Genomic DNA, 25,350 nt, shown 5'->3' with positions numbered 1-25,350 from the left:
ATGTGCTCTTAGAACGAAGCCAATTACTCGAAGATGAAGAATACAACAAATATCAAGGTGTAAATGGTTTTTTTTCGAAAGGTACGATTTTAGTGTTGTCTCCGTGAGATACGGTTGCTCCAAGAACGGAGTAAATAACAAAGAGGATAAATAAATCAATATACCAATGACTCGAAACATGTATTCATTGGTGTTCTTTTGTAGTTTTGTCTCTATGTGACACGGATACTCCGAGATAGGAGGCATTTATTAATATTGGAAGTAAACAATCTAATGATCGAACACATTTCTTCGAGTTGTTATAATTCACCTTTTTTTTAATTGTTCCAGTTTGATAAAGTGGTGCACATTGTTATAATTAGTTAGAGTCTTTGGGTGCTTTAAGTCGGACGCAGGCCGATGACATAAATTCAAACCCCATTGAATACATAATCATTTTCGACCAATTACTAAACGTACTTGCAAAACATGGACGGTAAGAAACCAGCTACGGAATGTGGGGTTTAATGTTTGAAGCTCTGACATTTGAAGTACTATATGAAGATATATAATGTACATAACATTACATACACTAACTAATTATTATTATATAGTACTTCTGACGATCGTCGACATGGAAAAACAAACCGGCTAAAAAATGTGGTCCACAAATTTAATAGTACATATTAAGGAACTAATGTTTGAACTCCGTAAAAGTGATAATGAGGGTAATATAGCTCGTCAACTATCGTGTTAATCTCTGATATTCAAATATTCGGTCTGTGTGGTTTGAAAATAGTAAATGTAGAAAGGCAATTCTAACATATATATGATTTTTACAATATTATCCGCTCATTACCTTTATTTGATGTAATAGTTTAATATCAATGTGTTAAACGATATGTGTGAGACGACTGTCAAGGGAGACGTTTCGTATATATATGTAGGCAACAACTGGTTGGTGAACGGCATCTAACACTAAGCAAAACATATACAACAAAACAAGCTATGTGAATATATAGGCTTTAATATAGGGAAATGTAATATGTACATCCTGTGTGAAGACTGTGCTTTCTCCTTATTTGAAAGCATAATTCCATACTTGCCACTACTGATGCAGTTCTAAATTCGAAGAAAATCATTCGTTGTTATCTGGAATCTGAAATCCTTTTTTATGAGTATTTTTATTTTTAATTCTTATTTGTTTCAACTTTTTTTCTAATTTGTAAACTAGCTTTTTCCACTCATTCAATAAACAAGCTATGTTTTTCTTTTCTTCTCTTTTCATAATTTTATAAATTTGTTTGTGTGCCTTTGGTTTCAACGAATAATGGTAAATTATCATGTCTGATAACGGCAGATATAAAACTTATTAAGAAGTTGAATTATTTTCCTCGGCATCAGTAGTAATACTATCATATTATTGAGACAGCACTCAAACAAAATTCATACAATACACATTGGTCTTTATAAATCACACAAAAAGAATTAATTGCTTTTACCTGATGGAGTACTTCCTTTTAAACCGTTGAAATATAATCATAAACATATACATATAAAAAAGAAGCTGTGGTATGATTGCTAATGAGACAACTTTTAACAAGAGACCAGATGACACAAAACTTATCAGCTATATATCACCATAAGGCCTTCAACAATGAGCAAAGACTATTTTACAAAGGTCGCGTAATACGGATTTTAAAATGTACTGTTATATAATCTATATGTGTGACTTGAAGTTAACTGTAAATACTGCTTGATATCATTAAGTAATGTTCGGTAAAGTTATTCGATATTTTATTTTCAATACAAAGTCGGTTCGAAATAAAGACCCTGGCACAACATAATCACATGTTAAAAAATCGAGAAATTCCATTTCACATCTTATAATTGTTCGTCTATAAACCAGGTGAAGCTTGTGATTATATTGTCAAAAAAAGGGAATTTTTCCCAAACTCTCTGTGCATTTTCTTTTGGACTTTTGTATTGGTCGTATCTATTTTTAATAGTTAAGTGACAATTCAAGCCTTCCGTGCATATAATGCTTTAATAAAGTAATAAAGTCTTATAATAAAGTATGATAACAAAAATACCAAACTAATAGCAAAATGTAACACTGAAAGTCTCTTAACAAAGAGTAAATACAATAGCTCAGACACATGAAACGATTGGAAATGTGACATATAATATGTTGAATTTAAATTTGAATTTAAAATCAACACTATCGAAATATTGACATTAATGCGAGTCATTTTATATCATACTGAATAGGGATTTTAGTTTTCTTAAGCTTTTATTGGAACCAGTACATTTGTAGCAATCTTTCATTTGATTGAAATTTGGAAATCATTATCTATACAATTTTACAAGCTCCACATCCAAACGTATAATTTTTTTTCGGAATAGGTCATACCTTATCATTTCTAGTTTGGTCTGCCCTTTAATGGTTGAGTGAAGTTCATGTTTTTTTCTTTTCCAATATGTACCCTAAGAGCCAGAAGCTGGAGACACAAGGGATGCTATATATAGCATTTGTGTCGTGATTCACATTACTGATATGTACAGTACAGTGGTATTCATTAATCACACATAACTTTTAATATAAAAATAAAGGAGGTGTGGCTTAATTGCCATCAGTCCACACTTTTCAACCAGTTTTAAAATGACGTTGATGATTGCAGATACCAATCCATGTAAAGCATTAAACAATTAGCAAAACCTTAACTTAACACTTTATATGAGGATGTAGAATTATCCGACTAGACGACATGTAGCACAATTTACACCAAAATTGGGAAAAAAAAGTCGATATTTCTTTTTAATAAAATTCAAATATTTTTCCGGAAATATTCCCCCCCCCCCTTTAAGTAGATTTAAATTCAGCCAAAATTTACTTAATATGAAAGGAAGCTTATTGTGAAATCGACTCAAAAAGAGTATACATAAAACATACACGTGTAAGTGATTATCTGAACATAATTATAAAAAATGAGATAGTGTTCAGCTTGATTAAAATCTGAAATGATAAAGGAAAAACTACGTTCGGTATTCCCTAAGAAATACATATAAATGTATTGTATATTTAATTTAGAAACTATCGGGTATCACCTAATGATTTGTGTAAACTAACGGATATACAAGACAAACAATTTAAAGGTACAATCAAATACTAAAAACTTAAAATACATAAAAAAAAAATAAACTCTTCGGTAGGTAAGTTGTTTGCAAACGAAACATTGCTACTACTTTTTGTAAAGCAAAACCACTTAATTCCATGGGCACGAACGCAATTTGTTTGACCGTCGTTGAAAATATGTTGCCAAGATCACGACGAATACGTTTAAGGTTGGGTATCTACAGTGCAGTTCTCTTTTCCTCGTATTAGGTAGATCAATACATTACTGATTCGCCTGGTATCACAAAGCCTGATTTCACAAAATGACGCAAAATCTGTTTATCCTTCTGTAACATCTGATGGCGTCCCAGTTTGTGATGGTGTACGTATTGTTCAGTTTTTGATATCTTTGTTGTGTGTTTTATAACTTTTGTTTGTCCTGGCATTAACACATAGTTTTCGGCTAATCAGACCAAACTTTATATAGGTATATTTCGCCTATCTTTTTTAGGGGCTTCATTCATACGTTGCATAATTCCAATCTTTAATAGCAAGTATCTTTGATTTTTTAGTAATTATACTGTCTTATGTCATTGACAGGACAATTATGAATACAATTATGAATTCTAACAAAATGCTTTTTTTTTAATTGCAGATTATAAGATGGTCTCATTTTCTCTACCTTTTCCGTATAACGAAAAGAACTATGTTCTTACAAATACTTTTGAAAAGGCATGGTTTACTTTTTTACTTATTTTTTGTTTGTTTTTCTGTTTGTTTGTTCGTTTCTTTTTTTTGGTGTTTATATCAAAAACTCATTTTACAACACAAAAGTGACCGTACCTTTATTAACATTTCATTAAATAGTTGTACAGTTTCTATTAAAACTTCCAGTGTCAATCCTTTTTAGGACACTGAAATAAAAATGAGTAGGATATGATTGATCAATAGACTGAATGATATATACCAATCAACAAAAGAAACGATACAAAAGTTTGAACTAAAATGTATCATAAAATATAATAAATGGATACTTTTCCATTCTTTTCAGTAAATGATCAGATATTCTATTACATTGTATATGTGTACATAAATTAGAAGAAATAGAATTCTCATATGATATATTGAATCTTTCATGAAACAAGAACTACATATTTCATCTCTGCAAATAAATAACCAAAACACACGAAAAAACTTTTTAAATTACTTTGAAAAACAACTATTTATCTTTCAATTATCTATTTATTTATTTATTTGTGTTTCTTTTTTTTTATTATTATTATTTTGAATTCAGAATAATCTACAGATATATTTAAAATATATTCTAATATGAATTTATTTTTCACTACTTTACCCATTCACATATTTTTCATAACCTGTGCATTTGTTATATTAGATAATTATATTTGATAATCTTAATGGTAAACATTATTTTTGATATTACTGAAATGGTATATATTTTTTTCAAGTATGGAAAATTGTATGTTTAACACTTACAAAAACTAATAGCTGTATGAATATGTTATTAACTAATGTTAACGGGTCCGGAATAAGGTACCGGTACTTGATGTTTTTTTTTCAAATAACACATATACAGATTTCAATAAAATATGATAAATTAAAATAAAAAAATTACTGAAAGACAATAAAACATGTTTCCGTCGTTGAGATTTTAAAAACTACGAATAGGTTGTTATGATATAGTGATACTATACAATTAAACTTACTTAGAGCAAGCCAATCCGCAGTAAAAACTCCATCGAATTATTTTCGGGCAAACAGCATTACATGTATCATTAGTCATATCTGGATTACATGCAGCCCACTCTGATATCTTTTCTATCGCTATACCATCGCCAAATGCATCAACTAAAATAAGTGTACAATAGATTATGTCGTATGTAACAAATGGTAATCATAAACTATGTTATCCCTATGGAAGTTTATCCAGAGCGCCAAAACGATATAAAAGATAACACATTAAGAACTTTTGTTTACGGTTGTGTCCTCTGTTATCACTTTACCCCGATTGAAATATGTATTTATAGGAAACATGGTATGAATACGGATTAATATGAAAAACAGAATTAAATCAATTTTATTATAGACGAACACTGTTATATATTGTACGTAAGGTGACGTTGTATGATTGCCAACAAACGACAACTATGCACCAAAGTTGTCACTTAATATGTTTATTTTGTATTTAAATTTAAAAATATAAGATAACTTACTGAGAAATCGCTTTGAAGGTGAGGTTAAAACAATAGGTATGATTAGAAGGAATGCACAGACATATCTCATTTTTGTTCTCAATGTAGGTAAACAGAAAAAATATCTAAAAGTAAATGAAATAGCATCTGAAACAAAACAAGCATGTAAATATAGTAAAACGTGCGTATAGAAAACTTGTTTTAGAAGTAAATATTCGATTCCATTAACACAGATGTAAACATAAGTTAAAAATAAACATAGTTTTAAACAGTTTGCCAAAATGTTAATGCATGCATAATACATTTATTATTCTGTGTTATATCTAGATAAAATGTATTTCATTTAGAGCTCTAAAAGTATATATTTCCTACATCCTATCTTTGTAGTTGGGCTGAACATATTTGTCACATTCGTGATTTGTGCATATATCATTATCATACTTCCAATACATTTCTTGGAATATGATTGGTTAAAAGCGTCCGCATAGAGAACGGAACGTATTTCATACACGGTTAGTAGTGGTGTTGCGTCCCTTTGTATTTCAAATACGATTAGAAGGGAGGCGGGGCTTATTTCATACACGGTTAGTAGTTGTGTTACATCCCTTTATAAAAAAAATAATCTTATAGGTTTCAACAGACAAAGAAATTGGTGATTAAGATTAAAATAAATTCATAAAACACATTTAAACTTTTCACGTCGATATTGTTGGCATCTGTTTTTGTAGGACCAATGGAAGCAGTTTCTGAATGCGAACAGTATTGAAGACTTATAATTAAGAATTGAAAAAGAGAATGTATCAAACAGATAATAACCCGACCACAGAACAGACAGAAACAGAAAGTCACAAATAGGTTTTAAATGCATCGAAACATTCCCCCACTCGGAGGCGTCCTTCAGCTGGCCCCTAAACAAATATATATACTTGTTCAGTGATAGTGGACGTAATATTAATCCTCAAATTATACACAAGAAACAAAAATTAGAAATAACACTAGACTACCAAAGGTTAGAGGCTCCTGACTTGGGAGAGGCGCAAAAATTAGGCGTAGTTAAACATGTGCAGGAGATCTCAATCCCGATTCCATTACCTCTAGCAAATTTAGAAAGGTAAACGCATAACAATACGCACATTAAAAGACAGTTCTAGAGAAGTCCGAGTCCGATGTCAGAAGATGTCCCAAAAGAAAAGTCCCAAAAGAAAAAAAAACAAAATGACAATAATACGTTGCTCATTTGGATAGGAAACTAGTCTAAATTTCACACGTTAAGATGGTCGGTACGATAAATTCGTTACATAGTGTGTTAATGATGTAATACGTGATATATTGAGTAAGTAAGTTCCATATGGGGATTCGAGCTTCGCTCTCACCCAAACTGCAATTTACTGACCCCATATATCATAAGATTTTTGAGAAACCTGTTATTTTAATAGTCCAAGGTGACCAATCTTTGACCCAAAAGCGTCGATATGAAAGATAAGTGCGTCAGAAAGGCAATTAGCGTTTTAAAAAGATTAGATTTTATATTTGATGGGAAAATAACCAGATGACCGTGAAAATTTGTTAAAGCTAGTACATTCTGTGTAGTTGGACACCTATCAAAATAAAAATTGCTTATATAAGTAATTTTTAAAATAGCCTCGTTTTCAACATTACTTTTATAGGTAATTTTAACTGTTACTTGTTTAAGTAATGCCCCGGACTGATACCGTCACTAGCACACTATGTAACTAATAATATCTGATAAAAACAGGTATTGTGTACGTTGAAGCCAGAAACAATTTATACGATTTACACGTATTACATTTTGTATTGTATGCATTTTTATTTACTTACACTTCCATTTTAATAATCTATTTAAAATAAACATTCCAAAGCTGATCCAAGACCGTGAGATAATTATTATAGTTTTTTTTCTATTTCAATTTTATATCTTTAACGTAACGATAGTATTCTAAATAATTACACTGACAACTTCGGCATAGTTTCTAGTTCTTATAAAATGTTGTAAACAAAAAGGGTTCTACTAAACTGTGATAAATAAAACTAGAACACAAACAAATACATTTATAAAATGTCGGTCAACAATTTTAAAAGAGTTACTAAATGTTACTTAAACAAAGAGGTTTGATTAACACGAACCCTACCAAATAATTGACGTATTTGTGAATGCATGTTAAACATGCACGTTTCTATCATTTTTTATAGTTTAAATTTATTATCATAGTTTCTCTTAATTGCATACCAGCCATATTAACACAGAGTTTTACATTTATAATTGAGACTTCTGAATAAACCAATACTTTAACAGCGCTTGATTTAAAAACGTAAAAATGTATACCTATTTTAGTTTCTTGTCAGTGTTGCTTTTGAATCTGCATTTATATATATTCAAATACAATTGTGTGGTAAGCATTACATTTTTTGAAACTGCAGTTTCTTTTGTATAATTTTAAGGTATCTTATTATTTACGTATTCGTGGTATTACATACATACATTTTTCAATGTTGCGTGGTATATTTGATCAGCTTTCACGTCATATTATAGAAAAAGCATATAACTTCTTAATTAGTATGAATTATGTTAAAGTGCTAGTATCTGTTATCTGCTTTGCTGATTGTTAGCCACTAATAGACCTACCTTGTGTGAAGAAGAAACAGTTGTGTCGATCAATGCTTACATGAAAGCATGTATACATTCGAAGTGCACGTATAAAAAAAAACATTTATCTCCGCGATAAACACATGGTTTAATTACATAACTAATATTAGTATTGTGATAGACGATCAGTTGCTCACCGAATTTCTTTACATTTAACATTACACACACAATGACAATATATGCCCAAAACCATTTAAGTAGCCGTCATTATCTTTTTCAGAGCACATCGGCTCTCCCTAAAGTTTTGTTTGTTGCTTATGTTCTTTTAATTTTGCTTTTTGTTTTGTTTTGTTGTGTTGTGTTTTTTTGTTTTTTTTTTATTTGTTGAGATTGAGGTGGGTAGTGTTGTTTGCTTAATATCTATGTTTAATTGATCTGTTTTGTAATGGTAAAGTTACATTACCAATATATTGGTGGTGAGGTAGACGACCGGTTGTTGATCAACGACTTGCTTTACTTAATATAGATATATACTTTCTTTGTGCGTGTAATGTTAGTTAATATGATACTGGTCAGATATGCCATTTCAAACCCACGGTACATACAACTTTATATTAAGTATACTAATCGTATGTAAAGTTATTGAAGAAATTACAATTGAAAAACTTTGGTTTTGCCAATTACTTAAAAAAAAATAAGGATCTTCTAGTTTTAAGTTGATAAAGTGGTCATGTTAGTAAGCAACATGTTTCGTTAATTAATTATCCGCCGGTGAAAACGAATCCAACAAACATCCATCTCGTGTGTCACAATTTTGTAATTCCTGTTGTTTGCAGCGATTTTTCTCGTGATTTGTTTTGGTGTGTACTCGCTATCTTTTAAATCTATGAAAATAATATACTTATTTGTTTCAGTTGGTTCCACTTTTTTAATCAAGGATAACTACATGTAGCTTTCTGCTCAAAATTTGATTTTGTGATTTTCCCAAAGAAAAAAAAAATGAAAGAATGAGTTTATATTTTGATTTGATCTGTATTTAGAGGACGAAACCGTATCCGTACATGCCAAAATATCAACCAAAGTGATTGTATCCGATCTTTGTTTTTTTAAGATCCATGTTAAGTATTTGGTATCTATATTGTATTGAAACTTTCAGCTGAATTCACTTGAATATTATTAAAAATTATCATAAAAACCAGCGGTGTGTAAAATACAACATTAAAAACTAATGTGAACAGCAAAAGAAAATAGGTCCCGGATTGCCAAATTTCATTTTGAAGAAAACAATAACTGTACTTTTGATAAATTTTACAGTACAATTGCCTTGTAATATGTAGATATATACTGTTGGAAGATGTGGTATGAGTGCCAATTAGACAACTCTCCATCCAAATAAAATATTATTAATGCATATAAAATGTATAAAGGTAAACCATTATGGGTCAAGGTATGGTCTTCAACACGGAGCATTGGCTCACACCGAACAACAAGCTATAAAGGGCCTCAACATTACTTGTGTAAAACCATTCAAACGGGTAAACCAACGGTCTAATCTATATAAAAAAAACGAGAATCACGTATAAATTATATAAACAAAATTGTTTTGTGAAGTGGTGTTCCTTGCGATTCATTCGTACTTGTATTAACGTTTGAATGTATAACGTGCGTATTTTTTCGTATATTTTGTAAGTCAAATTGTAATTGTATCATTTAGGTTACGATAAAAAAAAAATAGTCACAGTAGCCAGTAATATTTTTCCTTTTAAGTTTCAAACTTGAATATTTAAGTTCTGTGACGAATAATTGTGTATTAATCTAGTTTCTTTTTTCTAAATGAAATCAATAAACATATAAGTATAGGCAATACATTTTTTTTTGTAATCAGTGGCATATAATATGACCAAAATAACCGGGAAAATATATCTTATCAGCAGTATGTAAGCATCAATTTGAAAAGGATCAATGTATTATTCATACCAACGGAACCTTAAGAAATACTCAAATCAGATAAAATAAATATCAACAATAAAGACCGAAATAACTAAGTAGCAAGGTGATAAACACAAAACAGTGAAATATGTTTTGTTTCAGTCGGTTAAAATTGATGACCAGTCACCCCTCCATGTTCTGCATCTTCGTTTTAGTACAATCCCATTTTTAAATGTAGTGTCATATTTTTTTTCATTTTTTTAATCTCGCTCTCAAAAATTAATATAACTGCAGGACTTCATTTATACCATTCTAACCAGCGTTAAAGAGGGTCGAAAGAAAAAGAAGTGATTTGCAAACTCATATGTTGACCCCCTACCCAACCAACACAGTGTAGATTAATGTTCATGGAGAATAAATATCATATTCGTTTTAGATTGACAGATATCATACGACTCTAGACCATCAATGAAGTTTTTTTCGTTTTGTAGTGCTCAATATAAACACATCAAGCTAGTTTAAGTTTTAAATTTATTTAATTCTTACAAAACATATATATGACTGATAAGTGATAACAAATGCACATTTATTGTCCAGCTGGTACCAATGCGAGGGCTCTGGAAAAAAAGAAAATTAATTTGAATATTAAACCGTTATTTTTTCCGGCATATCTATATCAAAATAAGGAATTGATAAAACAATAGGCAATCATTACAAATCGCCAATCATTAAAGACTCTTATACATGCAATTTGACATACCATAAATAGTATCTGATTTTATACTTTTCATGTATGCCAAGCTAAACATGCGTTTTCTTGTTTAAAAGGTTCTACACTGGTCATCCGTGTGGCCATTATTCGCTGGCTGGTTCAATGTTAAAGACTGTATTTTGACCTATAAGGATGTTTTTTTGTTTTTTTTTATAAATTGTGACTTGGATTGAAGATTTGTCTCATTGACACTCATACCACATATTCTTATATCAATAACGCTGTATTTTTCTTTTGTATTGTTAGGTATTATGGGCTGTTTTTTATAATCGTCGATTGTAGATCAAGTATCTTTCTACTTGAATTAAAATTCCTTCATCTATATTCAACAGATAGTTGATATAAGTAAAAACTGTCATCTCGAGAGAAATTTGTTTTAAAGAAAATACTCTTCGTCTGATATAAATGTCGTGTCAATGATGAAAAATTGATAATGTTTTATGTATTTCCAGGCTCTGTAAGCCTTACAATCTATGTATGCCTTTAAATATCGATATTTAATTGCGTGAGTATAGTTTATTTTTACCCGCTCTCATCGAGTTAGAGTTTATCACCAATATAATTATTTCACACAGATAAAATTTTATACAGGCTGTTAATTAAATATTTACGTTGTACAAGCAGGGTCACAGAAGGTTGTAAAGAATCCACCTAATTTCTTGCATTCAGCAACGCATGTATCATGAGCCATACCAGAATGAGCAAACTGTTCTACCTGTTTCAAGACAGAGTCCAAACCAAATGTGTTCACTGAAATCAAAATATAATTACTGATTTTATGCCCATTGGATGTCAAAGGAATTGTTTGACTAAAACATGACGCACAAAAAGGGTAAACAAATGAAATTGAGAATGGAAATGGGAAATCTGTCCTTCAGCTGGCCCCTACGCAAATAAATATACTAGTTCAGTGATAATGAACGTGATACCAAATTCCAAATTATACACAAGAAACTTAACTTTAAAATTATACAAGATTAACAAAGGCCAGATTAAAGGTTAAAAGATCTGACAAATATTGTGTATCCATTTATTTTTTTCAAATATGATTATTTTTACCAGGATAAGTACATATACAAATGTATATAAGGATACATTATTTGACAATTTGAATCAATATAATTGGCGAATTTAATTTAAACTCACTAGGATAAATTTTATTTATTATTAGTAACACATTCATAGTTCATCTTGGATAGATACTATATACTGAGCATTATGACTTGCAATGGTTGAAAATACGAATTGTACACTTCTGATAGTTATCAAAGGTACCAGGATTATAAAGTAGTACGCCAGACTCGCGTTTCGTCTACATAAGATTCATCAGTGACCCTCAATTCAAAATATTTATAAAACCAAACAAGTACAAAATTAAAGAGCATTGAGGATCCAAAGTTTCAAAAAGTTGTGCCAAATACGGCTGAGCTAATCTATGCCTGGGAAAAGAAACACTTCAGTTTTTCGAAAAATTCAAAGTTTTGTAAACAGGAAATTTATAAAAATTACCACATTTAATTTATTGATATTCATGTCAACACCGAACTGTTAAACACTGGGCTGGTGATACCCTCGGGGATGAAATGTCCACCAGCAGTGGCATCGACTAAGCTATTCATAACAGCATACTCACAAAGAAATCTCTCTGATGGAGCACTGAAGACAATTGGCAAAAGAACGAGGAGAGCAAAGATCATCTTCATCTTGAATCTGTAATAGATTAGAAAAGAATATCTCAACTTAAAATACTTACAACAACAAAAAATCGGGTATTAATCTTTATCATTGACTTTCACTAAAATAGAAGTTCAACAACTACAAACCGCATTTGGTCATAATAGTTGTTGTTTTTTGTGTGCTTATTAATTCAATAAGGAACATTTATGAATTTTTGAACGCATTACCATCTGGTTAAATATGCACTCATGAACATCGGTTTCATTCGAGGTGTCTTACATCGTTGTCTCTGTTAAATACTGTAAGGTTTAAAACATATTAACACAGATATTAACACAGAGTTAAATCGTTTTAAAAATGTATGCTTAGATTCTACGTAATTCCAATTCAATTTATTGTTTGATCATATATTATTATTATAAGCAGACGTGGAGTTTAATGTCTGTGATACAACAAATTAACTTCACAAATTACCAGAATACATACAGCAGTCATCGTAAAATAAACAGCAATTGGCATACCTGTGCGTATATCTTAAAATTTCAAAATAACCATTGCAATGCGTCTCTGACAGAAAACACTAATAGATAAGCTGACATCGCCATGGCTTCAAAAGTAAATTGACAAACAGACAAATAATAGAACAAAACATAGAAAACTAAAGACTAAGCATCATGAACCTTACTAAAAACTGAGTTTACATCAAGCAATATTTTGACCGTTTCCATTAGGTACATTTTTTACTTACCAGTTATATGTATATCTATGAATAAATATGTATCAATGAGTGGTGACCGTCTCTTTATATACCCGTACAAGGCTTTATTATGTCAGTGTGGTCATCAAGTTACGTCATACGTTAGCCAGCTATCTTTGACCTATGTCACGATTGACAAATATAATGGTCATTGTAAAATTCTTCTGGTCACTATGAACTACTAAATTTATGTTGAAATTGATAGTTTTACTAAATTTCCCATTTATCTAACTTGATTTGTATCTTAAATGACTTAAGCTTTAATTCAATTATTTTAGCATCCGTTCTTCAAAGTAAGTCAAAGTAATCAAAATATAATGATTATGATTGGAAAGGACTAAACAGCAATACCAAAAATGTAATTATAGACCAAATGCACTAAAACTTGTAAAAATGTTTTCAGCTGAAATACCATAATGTGTTGAACAGTTAATTTACATATAGTGTCCGTTTCTATGAAATTGAATGTCTGTACAATTGTGCTGACTATACTTGAGTGGTAAGAAATCTACAACAACAATAAACACATAAAAACACATCGAGTTGAAACTAATGTTTATAACTATATTTGCAAGTTTATAAAACGTCTATTAATAGAAATAGGTTGCGTTGGGTATGTTAATTAGACAGAATTACAAAAACCAAAAACTATTTAATAGACAACATGCAGTATGCCGCCAAACACCCAAGTCTATACAATCAGGCAAGCTCTCGTTCGTGCAAAATTCAGCCTGTATTAAAACAAAAGCTATATAGTCTATGTCATTTTGGTCTTTTGTGAATAGTTGTCTCATTGGCAATCATACCACATCTTCTTTTGTATATATATCAACGAAAAAATATCTAAGTAACGTATTCATAAAAGTATGTCAAACCTTAACTTCATGAACTGACAAGTTCCGGGATCGGGACATGCTTATGAACATGTGATTATGTCAAACTAGATTTGTATGATTTCAGCCTCGCTCTTTTAGATCACCAGATCACGTTCTTTAAACTTTGCCAAAAAAAACATAATGCGGCAACTCCGATGGTAGTATGATGATTGTGTGCTATCAAATTCATAATAGAGGATTCAGAGCAGCGCATCGAGCATACATAATCCATACGTTTACTTAAGCTTTATTAGAACGGAAAAACGTAACACAAAGGACTGCTGTATTTTTTTCAAATGTTGATATGATACAAATTTACGTGTATTTCGAATTTGTAATACTCGGGTTTTAAATGAGTTAGGAAGTAGTGAAGCCATAGATGGTAAATTGTTTGAGGGAACGTTCAACATAGCATGTTGAGATCTAATAGCACAACTAACCTTTCATATAACGCATGTGAATTAGAATTGAATCAATTACATGTACCATCACTTTTGATTGGAAATTGTTTGAAATTAATTATTTGGTAGACGAACAGTCATGATTGGACGCACTTCTATTCATTAGCAATGGACGTTTTTTGGGGGGTTTTTCTTCATCATTTCAAGGGTAGTAACTAGCAAAACAGTTTTAAAAGCGTTACCGAGGTTATTTTTTTTATTTGTTGATTGCTCGAATCGATATACTGTGGATTCTTCACCTATTTCGTGGTTTGAGGTAAACATGCTATTTTGATGATATTTGATTTCTTGGTCGTGTTTTCCGTTGAACTTTTTTTCATTGGGAAATACCGTGCATTGTATTGTGTCAAGCTTTTTTTTTTATTTCATGTCACTTTACTTGAATGTGTTGATATCATCAAGTTTCGGTTTCTTCATTCAAATATTAAAAGCTATATTGATAACAGGAATAACAACAATAATCAAACAAAAATCAACAACATATGCCTCCGAAAGAAAAGGAAAATAAACAAGCAAACATATTATAAAAAAACAAGCATGTAGTCAACATTAACAGGTACTAACTGAAGTATAAGTTAAGATTATTTTTGGTTATTTATATAGGCTTCCTTAAGTTGAACATCTCCTTTTTTAATCACCCCTGTTTGTTTTGCCATTATTTGAAGAAAGACAAAAAGTACATAGACTGTATTTGAAACACTGCGCTGCTCTTTTATTTGTCAATAGAAAATAATGAAAATGTTAAATTCATATAGTAAAATTCGCACTTAAAATGAAGTATGATTATTAGGTTTCATTCTTGACAATGACCATATTGACTGTGAATAATTACATAACCTCTAGAGTACAAGTTCATGTATCATTAGTACAGAGTTAAAGATCATAGGTTTACTACGATAATGAAATGAACTCTGTAAGACAATTTTTTGGAACCGGAAACATTCAAATATACTGTGGATTCATATGTTTTCGTGGTTACCAATTTTCGTGGATTAATTAAAACTTACATGTTCATGGCAATTTAATGTCGTGGTTTTGCCCAAGTCTGCATACAAGACTATAGAAAATTTGTCATTCGTTGAATATTTAATTTCGTGTTTCGCCTGTTCCCACAAAATCCACGAAAATTGATATCCCACAAATAAAAGTGAATCCTCATTTGACATTGTGGCGTTAAGAACCAGTCATGTTAGTCATGCATTTATTTATATATTTCCCTATGTGTATTCAGGAACATAACAGTTACTGTACTTTGTGTCGTAAGACTGTGCCACATGTGGAGCAGAGTCTCATTTCACTGCACCTGAAATCTGCTCCGTTTTTTTGTGGACTTCGTGTTGTCCAGTCCATGTTTTTTATGTAATGTTTTTTTCTTGACTAATGAGTTTCAATGTTCATTTGTATCTCTCATCTCTCTTAGCTAATGCACTGCATCAAAGTTCACAGTGGACTTACACCTACAGTTTTCAAACATGTATGCATATAAGAACAAGCAGCTTTCATGTGCTGCTTTTGTTCATTTGATATAAATTTACAGCTGTAACGTACTGTGCTAATCTGTCCTAAGGTCGTAGCCAATTATTAAAAAGTATTCCTATTTTTTTTTACATAGAGCAGGTAGTTATTTTTGTTGTGTAACTTGTTCTTGATGTCAGGTTAAGCTTGCTATGCGGTATTGCTTATAGTTAAACACCACACGGTGCAAGCCTTTTTTTCCTGTTTGACACAGATTCAGTTTTGTCTCATTCACAATCTTACTACGTATCAATATACAATTGAGAATATAGAAGTGGAGTGTGTCAAAGAGTCAAAGAAGAGACAACAACTGAAGGGCACTTATTTGTTTTCAATGTAGCGAGCCGGATGCGTGCTTCAGCTGGCCCCTACACATAATTGTATACAGGTTAAATGATGATGGGCGTCATACTTAACTCTAAAATATAAACCAGAAACTAAAATTCAAATCCATACAAGATTAACAAAAGCCAGAAGTTCCTGACTATGTTTATTTAAAATCATTTTAACTCATAATTTCGGTAGCATCTGTATATTTGGCTAATTGAAACTTGCATTTAAAATCTAAACAATTTCTGTGTTGTTTTTATGTTTCATTTATATATATGTGTGTTTTTGAATACTAATTTTGTTTTCTTTACAAAAAAGACAACTCAAAATCTTGATTTATCTGAATAAACGCTGTAACCTTGTTTTGAATTAGCTATTTTTTTGTTCGATAAACAGAACTTTGTATTGATTTTAGTTTGTATGTTGAGAACGGCGTGAGAACTGAATTTATATCACAAGTGTCTAATCATAATATTACCTATTAACAACTAAAGATTTTGAACTTACTGCCTATTTTTTACATAGAACTTGGTCTTTAACATAAAAAAATGATAGAATGATACATTTATCAGTCTCGCCAATTGTGTGTGCCTTTTTTATAGGAATAAATACACAAAAAAAAAAAGAATTCTCGCAAATCTGTATATGATACGGAAACTTTTCAAACCGGTACCAAGTTATATGTCCTATTGAAACGCATTAGTAAAAAGTCACAAAAATACTGAACTCTGAGGAAAATTCCAAACGAAAAGTCACTAATCAAATTTCGAAATTAAATAATAAAGCACATCATAACAAAACAACTGTTATATGCCTGACTTGATACAGGCATTTTTAAAGGTAGAAAATGGTGAATCGAACCTGGTTTTATACATGTAGCGCTTAACCTCTCACTGGTTTGTCAGTCGCATTAAATTCCATCACATTTATATCGACGTGTTACCAACAGGTAAAATTGTCAAAACATGGAGACAGCAGTCATCACTGTGTCATTATTTCAAAATAAACAAACATTTTACAAAGAGGCTCTTATAGTTATCAAAGGTTTCCGGATTATAATTTAATACGCCAGGCGAGCATTTCGTCTTCATAAGACTCATCAGTGACGCTTACATCAAAACAGTTAAAAAGCCAAACAAATACATCTATCAAATTTAACAACCACATTCATTGCTTCGAGTGTTTGACCTCAGAAAATGTAAACGTCACACAGCTTTGTTGCTGAAAATATTTTCAATTATTTGTTTTTATAATTTCAATTGTGCAATGGTGATGTACCGGGATCATGAATAGAGTGTTGTTTATTAAACAATGTTGATAGCCACCTTGTGGACTTTTGTTTCATGTTCAGTATTTGTTTCAAAGTTTCTACATCAATGCTTTATGATCGGCAATACGTTGTAAAATTTTGTTTAGATTAAAAACACGGTCTGTCCGTCTATTTTCGAGGAAGAATAAAGACTAGAATTAAAAAAAAAACGTTATTTATTGACGTCCTTTGACGTTTAAGTCAATCAAATATTTGCGGAAATTTAAAAAAGATAGTAATCCTCTCAAATAAATCTACATTAAGTTACAAAACTTTTGTAATAATAACACATAACTTTTTAAACAAAATATTTCGAAATCTACTTTCCAGGTTTGTAAGATGTGTACCGATAAAATGTCGAAATCCAGTGATTAAATTAAATGTTATACTGATATCTTAACACATTGCTTTCCCTTCACTATTCGTGCCATCAGCAGTTACGACTATGAAATTGTCATCTCTTGATTGCCTTCAGGCTTTAATCAGTTGTCGTTTTCTATAATTCGTTCGAAGGTCGTTATAACTTGTACCTATTCTGACTATGGAACTTTGGTAATCTGTGATAAGAGTGCAGGAAAGCAATCAAATTAAAGTATTGACAGCTTTATTTGGAAAACAGGTGACCTTATTTAAAGTTCAAATATAGATATATCAAGATAAGGATAGAAACGGGAGTGAAACCGTAGGTGTATTTATTGAATGATTTAATTGCTGATTGGTGTTATTATACATGACAAAAATGTGTTTAAATATTAATCAAATTATCTTATACTTTAAAACTTTAATACTTATCAAAGGTACCAGCATTATAAATTAATAAGCCAGACGTTTGACTCATCAGTGACGTTCTTAATGGTATACCACATGACACAAAGGATGTCGGAGGATTTTAATAGTTTAGCAGAAATATTTACAATTGATCGCAGGTGTTTATATGTCTGTAATACGCACCTCGGTTCATTTGCAATGTGAAATTTTACCGACTAACAGACTATTTAATATCACCGACTTTTGACTCGAGATTAAATTTTTTTTCGAACATCCTTATACTATGCGGAGTAAAGGACCTCAAAATAAATCAAACTTATAAACGATGATTTTGAAGGGGAAAGTTTTAAAAAAAAATATGATCTTGTCATAAAAAGAAAATACAAATCAGTTAATTCCGCCCCCTCCCCCAATTTCCGTCCCAAATTGTACCAATTGGAAACTTGATTATACTTCTTTACGTTGCTCTCACTAGACCTGGTAACAGGATGCCCGACCAAAAAGCAGGTATTCTGTCGAAAAAATATATGCTTCGGAGTCATAAGTCTAAAATATTGATCTAGATAATTATTAACTTAGAAAACATTTTTCCATTACAATGCCAATATTTAACTTAAGTGCTTTAGGCAAGCCCAAAGTGAAATGAGACACAAAATTTAATAAAAAAAAAAACAATTGTAACGAGCTAAATATTTAATTAAAATACAGTTTGCATTTTCATCAAGGAATATAACAACCTTACACATTTCATTGTCTTTTGCCTCAAATCAAATTTCATTAAAACAGGTGGATTCTTCAAAAAAGACCAATCGGTCTGAACGATTGTTAGTCCATATAAGTATTAAATGGTATTATACTGTTGTTTATCAATTGTTATTATTTTGTATTATTAAGATTATTGTAATGTATTTTTTTAAAAGAAGAGAAAATACATGGTCTAAAATATTTAGTTGAACCGAACAATAAATCTTGTTTTGCTGGTTTTTTTCATCCGCTTAATTTGACTGTAGGAAGGGTGTAAAAAATCGACGGTTTGTTTTATTCTGTATTTCATATTTATTAAAATCAAGTACGATTGCACAATCGTTAATTGATTGAAAACGGTACTTTCATTTAAATGTCGATTGAATTCTGAAATACTTAAAAAGTCGATCGCTTTAAATAATCTTCTTGAAATCTAGTCCACCATGGCCAGTTAAAGAAGTGAGAGATTATCTCCCCTGTAATGGCTGCGCCCATGAATGAAAATTTGTAGCAACATAAACTGAGATATTTGATAGTTTAAGGGGATGTAGAGTCGTCAAAAAGATGTAGAGATGATTATTTTCAACGACTATATATAATAACCACACAAATATAAGGTCTCGATACTACACGGCTAAATGATTATGATTATAAGGTGAACGCTACTTTCAGAGTCAATATATCATATATCTTGAATGATGAATTAACATTTCGTGTGTCTTTAACACTATAAGAATCATAGTTTGTGTTGTATTAAACACAGTATTTTATCAGTGTAACGAACAATAACGTTGATACTGGTCCAATATCAAAACAAACTGTAAACTACATGTATATACAAAACTATCGTTTCAATATAGTGTGATCTGAATTGGACGCTATACATGTATATGTATTCATTGACATTTCATCTATAAATTTTATAAATATTTACATAAAAGGTGCTTCTAACCGAATATGGCATCACTAGAACAATTTGAGGCTTTAAAATCCCTCATTTTGGGTGTGGATAAGAAGGTCACAGTTTTTTCGGAACAGTTAACTAAAGTCGAACGTAACCTTACCAGTATGATACATGAGGTTAAAGCGGATGCTAAAGTACTCAATGTTAAGTTTGAAACGTCGCAAAAAGAAATAAAAACTCTTAGACATGATTTACAGAGCTAGAAAGAGGTGTCCAAGGTATGGACTTACAGCTTCAAGAATTAGAAAATGACAAACTATTCAAACAAAAATTTGAGTTGCAACAGCAAATTGACGAGCTTAAAGAAAAGGCGATTTTACTCGAAAAGCATGACAGAAAATATAATATACTTATTTATGGTATGGATGACAGCAATCCAGAGGAAAATGTCTATGCAACAACACGAAAGCTATTCTCGGAAAAGTTGCTTAGAGAAGCTCCAAAAGCCAATTCCATGCCGCTTGCTAACGCCCATAGAGTTCCAACACATGGGAAGGGCCCAAAGCCTATTCTTGTCCGTTTTGTACATTTTGGGGATAAACAACTTGTAATGTCCAAAGCCTATAATTTGAAGGGAACAAAGATTCGCCTACTAGATGATCTGCCAGTTTCTATGAAGGAGGAAAGATTCTTGTTATCTCATAATGCATTCACAATTAGAAAAAGGGACAAAGTGCAAACACGTATAAGAGCAAAAGGGGCCCATATGACTTTAGAGACCCGTAAAAACAACACAGAAAATTGGGCGTTATGGGAATAACTGTTTATTTGTCTGTAACATATACATATACACTCAGAAAAATATAGTTTATAAATACAAAATGTAATAATTAATTTAGCTTTGTGTTTACAGTGCATATATCATGTATATTTTCTTACATTAATCTTTATTGAAAAAAAGTACTATAACTTTAGTAAATCAATGATGCTGTAATGTTAGATATCTTTTTGCAGGCTTTGATATGAACATTTGAAGTAAGTATAGAAAAGAAAGAAAAAAAAGTTTTTGTGTTCATTTTGGTTGCTTCTTTTTATTTAGCTTTTAGCAGAATAGTTCAATTTGCTTACTTTGCCATCTTAGTTTTGCTTTCTCTTTTTGCCACATAAATGCATGCCTTAGCTTGTTATATATAGTTATATGCTACATTTATATGAATGCTTAATCTGTTGTTTTAGTTTTGCTTTTTCATATGTTTAGTAAATGAATGTCATAGCTTGTTATAGATACTTATAGATATGCTACAATATGTAATATTATATGCTAAATTTGTTGATTTAGTTTTGCTTGTTTCATATTATATTAAGTAAATGTATGCTTGAGGTATAGCTTAGTCAATGGGCAACATTATGGTTAAAACTTGGACATACACAATTACAGAAATGTAAGACAAAATTTTCTTAAACAGTCCAATAAGATTATTACTGAAATTCATGATTACAAATTTTTTAACGCAAGATATAAATCTTTTTACATCTTAACAGTGTAACGGTCAGAACATTGATAGTTTCAAGTAAAATACAATGAAGTTTATATCCTTTATTCATGTATCATTATCACTTAACTCTACATTTCAAAAACAAAAACTTTGGATTTAAACTATACATCAAGCATGCATTTTTAGAGGAAATCACTGTCAGTTTAAGTGAGCTGATATTATATGTTGGTGATTCTTAGATCTCTCTTATCTATCTTTATATTGCCTTGTGTAAGCTTACATTGAGATGTGATTTGCAGATGACACCATGCAGTACTGATGGTGATATAAATTTTAGGCAAGTTTGACCAGATCAGATGAGAGAGCACAAAACAATGGACATTTTGTGGTAATGTGCTTCTTGTGTGATCTCTTCTCTTTTGCCATACTAATCCTGTTCATTATTCAAATGTATAATAGAGTTTACCAATTTGAATATATATTTATGATAAAGGTGTCAAGATAATGACATGTATTACAAATAATGAAGTAGATCAATATACATTAAAGCTTACATATACTAAAACAAATTAAAGTTATCTCCCCTTGACCACAAGTGTAAATCTGCATTAGAATATGAAATATCTTAGTCTTTTAAATGTGCTTCCCTTTAACTTGTTTTTGTTTATTTCATGTATATATTTTATATAAAATATGGAATTTTGTTACTTGGCACATATATGGTATATTTTTGAAGCAAATAGAGCATTATGTAAACAGTCCTGATATCTCAACTAAACCTTTCACTCCTTTGTGTTGGCAGCTATCCACTTTCAATCCTTTGAAGATTTATTATTGTAATGGAGGGTAAAAATATTAAAATAATGTCTCATAATTGTCAAGGACTTCAAATGAGAGAAAAAAGGAGGGATATTTTTAATTATCTGCATTCAAAAGATTTTGATATATATTGTCTTCAAGACACACACTTTGTAGAACAAGATGAAACCCTGATAAGAAACCAGTGGAAAGGTCAATGTATTTTCAATTCTTACGCATCTAATCAACGAGGAGTTGCTATCTTGTTTAAGAATAATTTTGAATATAAAATACACCAAGTTAAAAAAGATGAGGATGGCAATTTGTTGGGATTGGATATTAGTATTGAAGAAAAGAGATTTACTCTGATAAATGTGTATGGGCCGAATACTGATAATCCTTGCTTCTATGACAAACTAACAGAAACCATAGACTTTTTTGATAATCAATTGTGTCTGATTTGTGGGGACTTTAATCTTGTTCAGAATTTTGACCTAGATACCCATAACTATAAACATATAAATAATCCAAAATCTAGGGATAAAATTTTAGAAATAATAAAATATAAGACTCTTGTGGATCCATTTAGAGAGAGATATCCTGATCTTAAAAGATTTACATGGAGAAAAAAAAATCCATTTAAACAATCACGGTTAGATTTCTTTTTGATCTCTGAAAGCCTTATAGATGACATATGTGATATAAACATTGGCAATAGCTACAGATCTGACCATTCATCAGTAATTTTGACTTTAAAGATAAATGAGTTTATAAAAGGCAGAGGCCTCTGGAAATTCAACAACTCTCTCCTTCAAGATTCTGAATATGTAAAATTAATTAAAAAAACAATTATTAGCACAGTTGAGCAATATGCTGTGCTAGGTTATAACAGAGATGCTTTAAACAGTATTATTGATAATTTTGATATACAATTTACAATCAGTGACCAATTATTTTTTGAAACACTTCTCAATGAGATCAGAGGTAAGACTATTTCTTATTCGACATATATAAAAAGGGAAAGGGTAAAACAGGAAAAAAAACTTACAGAAGAAATACAAAAATTAGAACAAAACACAATCACTGAGGACAATATAAATGTAATAGAGATTAAAAAATGTGAACTTAGAATTTTGCGACAAAACAAGATTAAAGGTCAATATGTTAGGTCAAGAACCCAGTGGATTGAAGAAGGAGAGAGACCAACTAATTATTTTTGTAACCTAGAAACCCAAAATTTTATAAATAAAACAATTAAAAAAATTATTATTAATGATAACACTGTAGTAGAAAATCAAAAAGAAATATTGACGCAAACAAAATTATTTTATGAGAAGCTTTACAGAAGACAAGAGTGTATAAAAGATGTCAATCTATCAAAGGAATTACCATTTCAAACACCTAAATTAAGAGATAATGAAAAAGATTCTTTAGAAGGTAATATTACTTTTAGTGAGTTAACACAAGCATTAAAAAGGATGAAAAATAATAAAAGCCCTGGTTCAGATGGCTTCACAGCAGAATTTTTTAAAGTTTTTTGGATAGATATTGGAAAATTTGTCTTCAGGTCAATAAATGATGCATATGAAATAGGGGAAATGTCTGTCACACAGAAGCAGGGAGTTATTACATGTATCCCAAAGGAAGGTAAATCAAGACAGTTTTTAAAAAATTGGCGTCCTATTACCCTTTTAAACTCAACTTATAAATTAGCATCTAGCTGTATAGCAGAGAGAATAAAGTCGGTTCTTAATAAACTAATTAATTCTGACCAAACAGGCTTTATTCCGGGGAGATTTATTGGGGAGAACTGTAGACTTATATACGATATTTTACATTTCACAGAGGAAAATGACATCCCTGGTATATTACTCTTGATTGATTTTGAAAAAGCATTCGACTCTATCTCCTGGTCATTTTTATTTGAGACACTTAAATACTTTAATTTTGGAGAATCCATCATGAACTGGATAAAAACATTTTATAATAATATTTCTTCAACAGTAACTCAAAATTGTTGTCTGTCAGATTTTTTTCGTGTAGAAAGAGGTTGTAGACAAGGAGATCCTTTGTCTCCTTACCTTTTCTTGCTATGTGCAGAAATACTTGGCATTTTAGTCAGAAATAATAATGATATTAAAGGTATTACGATAGATGATACAGAGTTTGTATTGTCTCAATATGCTGATGATACATCACTTATTTTAGATGGATCTCCTTCTTCTTTAGATGCATCCCTCCGTATCTTACAATTCTATGCTGAGATATCAGGACTGAAAATTAACTTAGATAAAACAAATGTTATATGGATAGGAAGTAAAAAACATAGTCAAGATAAAATATGTGTAAAGTGGGGATTGAAATGGGGTTCCAGTACCTTCAAATTATTGGGTATCACTTTTTGTGTTGATTTGGATAGAATGTTAAATCTAAATTATGCTCCTCGAATTCAAGAAATAGAAAGTATTATACAAAAATGGTCAAAACAGTCGCTTACTCCGTTTGGTAAAATAACTATTATAAAATCTTTAATTATATCAAAATTGAATCATCTGTTCTTATCCATACCAAGTCCAGATGAAAATGTACTACAACAACTCAATGGTAAAATTTATGCTTTCATTTGGGATGGTAAACCTGACAAGGTAAATCGGGAGCTCTTATGTCAAGAATACTGCAGAGGTGGCTTAAAAATGATTAATTTAAGAAATTTTATACAAGGACTAAAATTGACCTGGGTTAGAAGATTATTTAATTCAAATTCAAAGTGGGTCAAATTATTTACTGCTACACAAAATATAAATTTTACAGAGTTGGCTTATTTTGGAACAACTAAAAAATTAGATAACGTTTTTTGGAAAGAAGTTATTTGTGCCTGGAAAAACATGTCGAGATTCCGACATCCTCGCTATTTTGAGGAAGTCATATCTTCATCTATCTGGAATAATGAGAACATTAAAATTGATAACGTCAGTGTTTATTATAGAAGTTGGGCACTAAACGGGGTATGGACTGTAAATGACCTTCTAGATGAGCAAGGAAATATATTGACTTATCAAAATTTTGAACAGCTATATTCTTTTAAACCCAACTTTTTTACAAT

General features: G+C 30.7%; 1 long non-coding RNA gene across 2 annotated transcripts; it reads right to left on the bottom strand.

Moving 5' to 3' along the window:
* Positions 1-2,912: 2,912 nt before the first annotated feature.
* LOC134719641 (uncharacterized) lies at positions 2,913-7,990 on the bottom strand. 2 transcript variants are annotated; one of them, XR_010107642.1, is made up of 5 exons: positions 7,952-7,990; positions 5,329-5,454; positions 4,822-4,963; positions 3,938-4,008; positions 2,913-2,995 (listed from the first exon to the last, which is right to left on the bottom strand). It is a non-coding gene; the product is annotated as an uncharacterized LOC134719641 (long non-coding RNA). The 2 variants fall into 2 exon arrangements; XR_010107641.1 differs by having other exon boundaries at positions 2,916-2,995; positions 5,329-5,432.
* Positions 7,991-25,350: the final 17,360 nt, after the last annotated feature.

This window comes from Mytilus trossulus, chromosome 5 (genome assembly GCF_036588685.1).
Source record: "Mytilus trossulus isolate FHL-02 chromosome 5, PNRI_Mtr1.1.1.hap1, whole genome shotgun sequence".
Taxonomy (NCBI): domain Eukaryota; kingdom Metazoa; phylum Mollusca; class Bivalvia; order Mytilida; family Mytilidae; genus Mytilus; species Mytilus trossulus.
This window is presented reverse-complemented; position numbering and strand designations above follow the sequence as displayed.